The 9,221-nt window shown below is 38.6% G+C and overlaps 1 non-coding gene across 1 annotated transcript; it reads left to right on the top strand.

The window, feature by feature from the left end:
• Positions 1 to 9,139: 9,139 nt before the first annotated feature.
• On the top strand, positions 9,140 to 9,221 carry TRNAS-UGA. The gene has a single exon. It is a non-coding gene; the product is annotated as a tRNA-Ser (tRNA).

A 9,221-nucleotide genomic window follows, 5' to 3' on the forward strand; every position in this document is an offset into this window, starting at 1 on the left:
CCTAAATCAGACACCAGTGAAGTAAACGGCAAAGCCCCCTCAAAAATCAGGGAGGTTTAGGTGGAACATGAGAAGCGAAAGGGGAAGAAAGCAAGCAAAGACCATTACTGTAAATCCCAGCCCAAACACAGATGTAATATACAAATCATAAACGTTCATGGTTTGTATGAACAGTCTTCTTCATTTACCTTCAAAAAACAACCAAAACATACTTCCAGATTCATAATCCCACATTTATAAGATTTTCCACCAAGAGAGCCATTTAAGAAATGGACATGAGTGAAGTTTTGCTAATTTGCTATTATAGCAAATTTGAGTACCCTGAAATGCAGTTTGAAATAGCACTCATGAACAAAAAACCTCTGGAAATTCTAAACAGGCAAAGGTTGCTCAATATTTGTATCTATTCTGCTAAAGACTCTATTCTGCTGCTTAAGATCGTAGCGGTCTTAAACCATTCAGTCTGAAAATTTGTATGAGGTCCATGTGTCATGGGCTGAATTTTCATTTTGGAAAACTTCTACCAAAGCAGTTTTGCTATTTTTTAGGTTATTTAGAGGTAAAAAGGGCACAGACAGCCCAAAGGTTGAGATAATCTGACACCATCTAATAGCACTGGAGAGGCTCAACTAGGAGGAAAAAAAAATAACCAACTAAGGAAGGAGCACATATTGTGACTACTCAGAAGAGAGAAAGAGAAAAAAAACCACAAATACTTGGACATACATGGATTATGGATGCAAAAGCATCAAATATTACTCATATAAACTAAGCAGACTTTCCTAGATGGTACAATAATTTATTACAGGGAAATGTACCTGCTATTGCCATATTAAACTTACAATTTTATTCATAATTCATTCCTCTCAGGTTTATATTTCAAGCTCGAACCTTGGAAAAAATCCTTCTTTGCTCACTTGCTATTCATGAATTTAGGAGGCATGAACAACAATAAACAGCGAAGAAAGGTGCTGGACTAAAAAAGATTTAATTTTCTGAGTACTGTATTAAAACTACGGGATGCAACGAAAGTATAAATCTTACTAACTGCAGTTAGTATTTCTCAGCATTTGTTAGCTCTCTCAGTTCATGAATGTTACTTTAAAGTTAAGAACAATCAAAACCACAATTCACTTCATTGCAAAATTCCATATAGACAAATGAAGTTATGTAGATGATCCCCATTGCATCTTTTTAATCATTAGATCTTTGTAACCACATCAGTGTTTTATTTATGAAGCAAATTACTACAGTGGTGAACAGCAATCCTCTTTGTTTTGATTGGAAAATTTGTCTTTCAACCATTAAAATTTGGAATTGGTAAATGAGTGTTAGCCCATCAAATTCTGTATATACCCGAATGTCCCGTGCCATTACTAGGAAGAGATGTATTGAGTCAATAAAATGCAGAAATTACATACGAAAAAAAAAAAATTCCAGTTCACTTTCCTGAAGAAAAGGCCTTGGGGGCCCAAGTCTTTGTGTTACAGAATCCTGAACCTCAAGGAGAAACACCACAGGAAGTGAACACCACAGTCACCCCACTGCTATGGGCCACTGGAATTCCAGGATGAGCACGGTCACTGGCTCCTGCCCCATTCCTTACCACAGGCAGGGGAACACACCTTGACTGAGGGTGGACCTGAGGGGAGGGGAGCTGACCTGAGGAGATGGGGGCTGACCTGAGGGGAATGGGGCTGACCTGAGGAGATGGGGGCTGACCTGAGGGGATGGGGGCCGACCTGAGGGGAATGGGGGCTGACCTGAGGGGAATGGGGGCTGACCTGAGGGCATGGGGGCTGACCTGAGGGGATGGGGGCTGACCTGAGGGGAATGGGGTCTAACCTGAGGGGGCCCTAGCCCCTGCTCCTCCCTGCCTGCCGCTCTCCCTTCACACCGCGACAGGTAGTCCATAAGCACTGAGCCTATTTGTTGGGATTCGTTTAAAATCATTTCATGTCCGTGTTCACTTATCCTTCCTTCCAACAAATGCATTTTTTTTCCAGGTAGTAGGTTTTCCAGCCTCTTTTGCTAACTCCTGTGACTTTTTTTCTCCCCTTTGGTTCCCCAAGACAAGGTTCTGCTTTTATGTGTTCTGCCCTAACACTCTGGATAGGATTTCATAGCTTTGAGTGAGAGCTAGACCTAGTCAGACCCAACACTTCTGGAAAACATGTTGAAAATTTAATAAATCAAGTAAGGTAACCATAAAAAATAAATAAAATTTCAAATCAAAGTATCCATATCTGCATTGGGTGAACACAATCTGCAGTACATCCCAGCCTTGGCCTGTAATCACCCAGGTAAGGAAATTGGTTGATTCACATCAGGGGTTTATGCGTTTCATGTACTTGGATTTCATTCCCACAGAAGTTAAGTCAAAAATTCCTAACTGGTGAGTGGCTAAATCTAACCCCAGCATGGCATCAGGGCACGGACAGACCAGACACAGGACCTTGGACATAACCCTGTGTCCACCAGTAGAGATGTCATCATGTTTTCTTAAATAATTTAGACTAAACTAGGCCAAAGGAAATTTTCAAATCAAATTCTTTAACAAAATTTCATATTGCTGCAATAACTAACTAGAAGCAGTTCAGAAATAAAACTCCTCCCCTGTGGTTATGGCCTGCTTGACCCCCCCCTGCAGGGGCCCCCAGGCACGGCTGTGACAATTTTATCACTTGCAGCAAGGGAGTCACCTCTCAGCAGACAGATAAAGGGAACACACACAGCATCCTGCATGAGGACAAATTCTTTCCCACATTACAGCTTCTCCCTGGTAGCAAAATTTTTTTTGAGCAGGTGTCCACCTCTCCCTCCTCGCCATTTCTTCTGAAGGTCTCTGCACCTACAAGCACATTCCAATATTCTGACTCTCCATTTGCCTTCAGCTATCAAAAGTAAATCCAGTAATTAGTCATTTCTATTTTCAGTTGCTTTACTGATTTATTTACTTTTAATAGAAGCACTGAACAGAGTTAATACACTTCACATTTGTACATTATTATTTAATCAAATTTGTCAGAACTATATTGAATCTGTAAGATATAATTCTATACAAACAGTAAATAATATTATTTCAAGGGACAACTCTTTAAAAACATTCTGCTGACAAGGCACTAATTCCTCCTACTACTGAGAAAGCATGCAATATGAAATTAGCAGTTTAGAAGCTTAAATTGCAAAATTATTCATATCACTGTAAGTGTAAGAAATGAAACAGCAGTGCCTGAAGTTCCTAAACTCATCCTTAGTTCTTGGGATCCACACACAGACACAAATCTCAAGACCTCCATTGCTCTAGGTTTGTTTCTTCAAACTATCTTTTGGAATTTTCACCAGGAATACTTTTCTTGAGTAGGAAATGTAGCCTATAAAGGAGAGAATAACCAAAGATTAAAAAAGATTAATCATGAAGATCACAAGGTTCTCAGACAATTCAACAAAAGCACATTGTCACTGTTTCTTTGCATGCAGCCCATCAGTGACAGAAATCAGCAACAATATAGACCTATAAAAATCAAACTTCTGTGAGTGCTAACATTGTATACCATAGATTTCTCCACAAGTAAAATGCTAACAGTAGGTGTGTAATTGGTAAATATTCCAATATTGTATAACAATGTATATGTAAAAGCTTCATTTGGAAAAGGGGGTTATTTATCTGAAAGACCCAAGGTACATTGATTCTACAGGACAATCAAAGTTGTATTTATTCTCTCTATTACTGAATTTTACCTTTCCTTCATTCGAGGTCTTGCAATTCAAAATCCACGTTTGATTTTCAGTGTATAAGGAATTGAAAAGGTTTATTGCTACAATCTATCATTGAGGCTTAACAGGAATTAAAGGTAGAGTGGTCTTTTGCCCAGGATAATTGCAACCTGTCAATACTACAATTAGATTTAATATTTAGGCACAAATGTGACTAAACCAACCACTGACCAACAGGGAGACTTTCTGATGAAGGGGTTTTTTTCATAACTGACCACTGTCTCACTTAAACTCTCTAAAGCTTCTGGTAATCTGGAGGTACTAAACACAAGGTGCATCTGCTGGTGTTACCCATTATCACAATGGGGAAAGAATCTCTCAAAGTGGAAAATGTGATGAAATGAAAAATAAATTTTAGAAAGTCATGTATTTTAAGATTTGAAGCATACAGAAGTGAAGTAAATCAGGGCCTCCAAACCCACACAGGGATCTGTGCTCAGAAAGGAGACCAAAGTCAAGCAATACAGAACGGGAGCCAGAAGCATATTTTATTTTTGCACAGGTGGATGATATGTCCCTCTTTATTTATGGTGTTGCAGATGCCTTGTGAAAGCCAAGTCTAATTAATAAACCTACCATGAGGGCATTTTTGGTAAAGATTAGCATTTTCACATGATATTTAGTATAGTGGTATTTTGAAAGCATATCTGTTTATCTTCTTTCTGTTTTCATAAAAATGTAGTAAATGTATGTATAAAACACACAAGCTGCAAGAAGGAAAATGGTACATTCATTTTGTTTAAAAGCCAGTAAATCTGGTAAAAATGTATTAAGGAAAAAGGGTCTAATCTAGCAGGGCGTACATGCCTAAATTTACTAGGATTATTTATTTAAAAATAAGAATGCAACTAAACATTTGGCTGCATTGACACCACCAACAACATTCAGTTATATAATTTGATACTCTTGTAACACTGAGCCAGTAATTTCATTAAAATGAAATTCTAGTGGTGCTAGACTACATTTGTGCAGGTTGCAAGTAAAGAGCTCACAGTACATCTTTGGGTCATTAATTCATTCACATGCTTCAAGGGAGATGTAAAATTTACTCTTGAATATTCCAAGTTCCACATAAGCACAAAGATCTGTTCTACTTGTTAGCTTGGGCAGAATCTAATCTATTTTTTCTGTTGCAAGCATCATAGATTTCTAACGGGAATAAATGTTGAAACTATTGAATTGGTAAAGCTGATAGAGAATGATTAAATAAAAGGCCACAGACCAGATGGGTGAGAAAGGATGCAACAGGCATCACAAAATTAACATTGCACTTAAGGGGTCAAGAAAGACAAGAAAAATGAAGGATTGAAGTGCTTGGGGCTCAGTCCCATATTTCTAAAGAAAACATTTGTGCATTTTTTCTACTGGTTGGTTATTCTGTCCATATCCTACTGAAGATTTTTCAGTATCTGTCCTCTTTACTTGTAGAAATTAAAAACATGAAAAAAATATAGGCAATTCTATCCCAGCACCATTATTTTATATAACAGTCCTAAATCAGACTTTTATCTCTGTTATCTATTACAGTATTAAGCTCTTGCTAGTTTTAAGGGACTAAGAAATAAAACTTTTAAGATCCCTTTGGGAGATAAATTCACTTTCAAAATACACTTACCCATTGAGAAATTTTATTTCTTATTGTGTCCATTTTGGATCAGTTAAGTCTTCATTAAAAGCCCATGAGATACACTAAAGCTTTTTTTTTTAGTGTTTACTTCACATTTCTTACTGCCATGAAGCAAAATTCTAAGCATTGATGGCTTTAATTTAGTTTGCATTTCCAAAGCAAGTGTATTATAATTTTATGAAAACTTTCTAAATCCCACAGTCCTTCATGAAGGCTGTCAGCTGTAATTTATATTTCCATTTAAAAACAGGTGCCATAGGTTCAAAAATTCAAAAATTCTGGAACAATACATTCATAAACCAATGTCATATGCACGAATTCTGATAATTAACCAATCCTCTGACAGTATCACTGCATACAAATTAGCAATGTTTATGCATACACATGATTAACTTTAGCCTATGGCATGCCAAATGCTTTAGTTAGGCTTTTAGCCTAATATCTAATTATCTTCAGGGCTGCTTAATGGCTACAGGACAGTACTCCTGGAGAATTTCCCACACCATTCTGAAATAGGTACACTGATGTGCCCACTGGGAACAAGGATCTTCCTCTTTGATGTCTGGAAAAGGACCCACGCAGATTGGGAAGCTCTATCCTACCCAAGCTGCCTCAGGCTCTTAAAGGCAGCCAAGTATCTCGGAGTTTAAGGTCTTCAAAAACAGGATTATGTACAGCAGATAGTATGCTTTATTAATTAAACGCTTGTAGGTGCAGAGGCTCTCCAGCACTTGGCAACAGACATTATTCCGGTTCAGAAACCTCAGCATTTTACTTTAAGCTTGTATGTCTCGGTTTTAGTGTCTTTTTTAGATACTGTTGAGTTTCCCTAGCTCAGTATCCAGGGCTGAAGGCTGCAAGCCCTTTTGGATCACCGCTCATCTTCAAAAATTGTCGTATCAAAGTACTCAGTACCTTTTGCACGAGGTACCTGCAGGACGTACTGTGAGCTCTTTACTTGCAGCCTGCACAAAGAACACTGGAGGTCACTCCAGAGTTGCTCAAGCAACAACTTTTTCCAAAGAGAGAGAGACACCAATTTTTTTTCAGCATTCGGTTGCATGTAGCTGGTTAAACATAACACCCTGCGTGCCTTCTACACAGTCAACTCTCACTATTTATTATTTTACTGAAATTGCATGCTTATCCTGAGTCCTAGACTAATGTAAATGCAAAATAAAGGTAACTACCATATAAAGAGAAAAAAAAAAAACAGGTTTCTTCTTAGTTCTGCTATGAAACAAAGGCTCCTAAATTGAAACCACAGAAGTCAGACATTGCAGTGAGGAAGCAGCGTGTGTGAGGGAGCACAGGGGTGACCTGTCGTGCTGTCCCCAGTGGTTTCCCCCCGGGGGCACAGACAGGCAGCCCTGGCTCTCTCTTGCTTTCAAGTAAATAAGTCCTTTGTTGATGAGACCACACTGTCATTTATTCTGGCTGTGCCTTATTTGGCTTTTCTGTATTTTGCATGGTTCCAGAATATAACTGTCTTTTCAACATAATTTTCAGTAGATTCAAAACATGTCTTGACAAGGAGATCAAATCCAAAAAAACCTCCAAGACACAAGCCCATAGTTTAGTAGTGATGCTAATTAACTTCATTCCCGAGACAAAGGAATTGTGCTATTATAGTTTCAGGCAGCTGTTAGAATGTAAGTCAAACAGCAAGAGACCTCTGGTGAGGTGAATATCTGTGTGGGACAGACGTTAATGACACCACTCCCACTGATTTTGCTTGCTCTCAAACCCAGTAAAATAGTAAAACCCATAATGATTCTTCATTTTCTCTTGAACATTTTCCCTAAGCAGCTCAAAACCGCTCTGTAGATAAGTACCAATCTCCATATTTTCTCAGTTTACAGAAGAATTGTCCTAACAACAACAACAAAAAGCTATCAAAAATTCTTCACTAAAAAATGTATTTAACATTTCAATCAAGAAAGGGAGTGTTTAAAAAAGACTCTCCTTTCAAAAAGTAAAAAGGAAAACGTGGTCTAGAGCTCTCAGAGACGTAAGTACTACTTACTGCTACTTCACTAGAATTAAAAGCAAAAATTGGTTCTGTAGCCTAAAACGAGTATTTTGATGAGTTAGACTTTAAGGACACTTTAAATGTATGACTTCCAGTAATATAATGGATTCCCTTCCCAGGTTCCTTCAATGAAAATAACAAAACAAGGCATCTGGAAAAGCAGGAAAGGCATATTTTATGTTTCACATAGATAAGGGGAATTTTTCCCTCTTAGCAACTGTCCTTAATAAGTGGGCAAAATTCAAGATGTAGAGCATTTGAAAGTTTTCTGTTAATCTTTTCTGAGTAAAATAACTTTGTGCAAATAACTTAAAGGACTCAGGTGGTAACATTCCAAATATTGCATGGATCTCCAGGTTACTAAACAACTTTAAGTGTCAAAAGGCATTCATTAAAAAAAAAAAAGAACCAACTCAAAAAAACAAGAGCTGTGGTTCAATCCCTTCAGGAAGTGTTAGAACAAATACCCTTACTGGAAGAGGTCTTACCAAAATTGAACTTTGGTGTGGTTTTATAATTTGGTTTCCTTTTGCTTTGAATAGTGAAAGTGCTCTTGCATTGCTTAAGATCTTCCTAGAAAAATTACCTGTACACAGATTTCAAAAGTCTGTATTCTGTAAAGAAAATTAATCTTGCAGCATATCCATCAGTGTAGAAGGAAACAATTCTGCTCTTTGTCCTCAAGTAAATAACAAAAAAAAAAATTAAATAAAAGCAGCAGCAGCTTTGTACTGGAAGCTCCAACAAGTCTTTTCTGGCACTGAGACATGACAAATACTTGTTTTCCCAATAGCAAACATGATCTGACAGTCTCCACTTCTTTAAGAAGTTCCCATCAGCTATAATACACTGTACTGAAGGCACTGCTTTTTTTCACTCTTTTAAATTCCTTTAAACTTCAGATACATTTTGTGCTTTCTGTCTGTTCTCTACATTACCCAGGTCAAGTTTCCAGAGAAAAGTCCTAAAAGACTGTTTTCATGAGCCTATTTTAAGATCTTTACTAATTCAGCAATATTTTTGGTACTAAGGCAAAGATTTATCATGAGTGCTTCTTGATCAATAATTCATACAAAAAAACCAAAACAGAAGTAGGGAAGCACAGTTATCAATATCACTCCAGCTACTCATAAAAAAAAAAAAAAAAGGTATTAACAAGAGCTCATTTAGGAGAGAAAATGAGGTAAAATTATTATTTTTACCCACTGCAGCACAGGTACGAAGTCAAGTTAGATTTCCATTGTACTACCGCTGGCACAATTAACTGTTGCTAGGGTAAAAAAAAATATATCTAGTTAATTAAATTACATATAAAACCCATATGATAGAGACATTTTGTAATAACTGAAAGAAACAGCAAAAACGAGAAAAAATTAACATCACTGCGGGAGCTGACGCAATGCCTAATCGTTACTGTATTTTGTCACAGTTCCTGGCTGCCCTCTCTCTACCACGTTCGGGTGCGCACATTTAACTCGCAGGAGCAGACACAGCCTTTGCGTTCCAGGCTGGAACGCTCCAAAGCGCACGGAGCTGTTCCCGTTCCCTGCGCGGTCCCGGCGCCGCGGGTCCGCCATGGCGGCGGCTCCCCTCAGACGGGGGGGCGGGGCCCGCACCGCCCATTGGCTCCGCAGGGCGGGGGGCGTGGCCTCCCGAGGCGGAACGCCCTATAAGGAGGCAGCCGGGCCCCATTGTCGCCAGCAGCAGCGATGGCCGAGTGGTTAAGGCGTTGGACTTGAAATCCAATGGGGTCTCCCCGCGCAGGTTCGAACCCTGCTCGCTGCG

Source organism: Corapipo altera, unplaced genomic scaffold (assembly GCF_003945725.1).
Source record: "Corapipo altera isolate COAL_440 unplaced genomic scaffold, ASM394572v1 133, whole genome shotgun sequence".
Taxonomy (NCBI): domain Eukaryota; kingdom Metazoa; phylum Chordata; class Aves; order Passeriformes; family Pipridae; genus Corapipo; species Corapipo altera.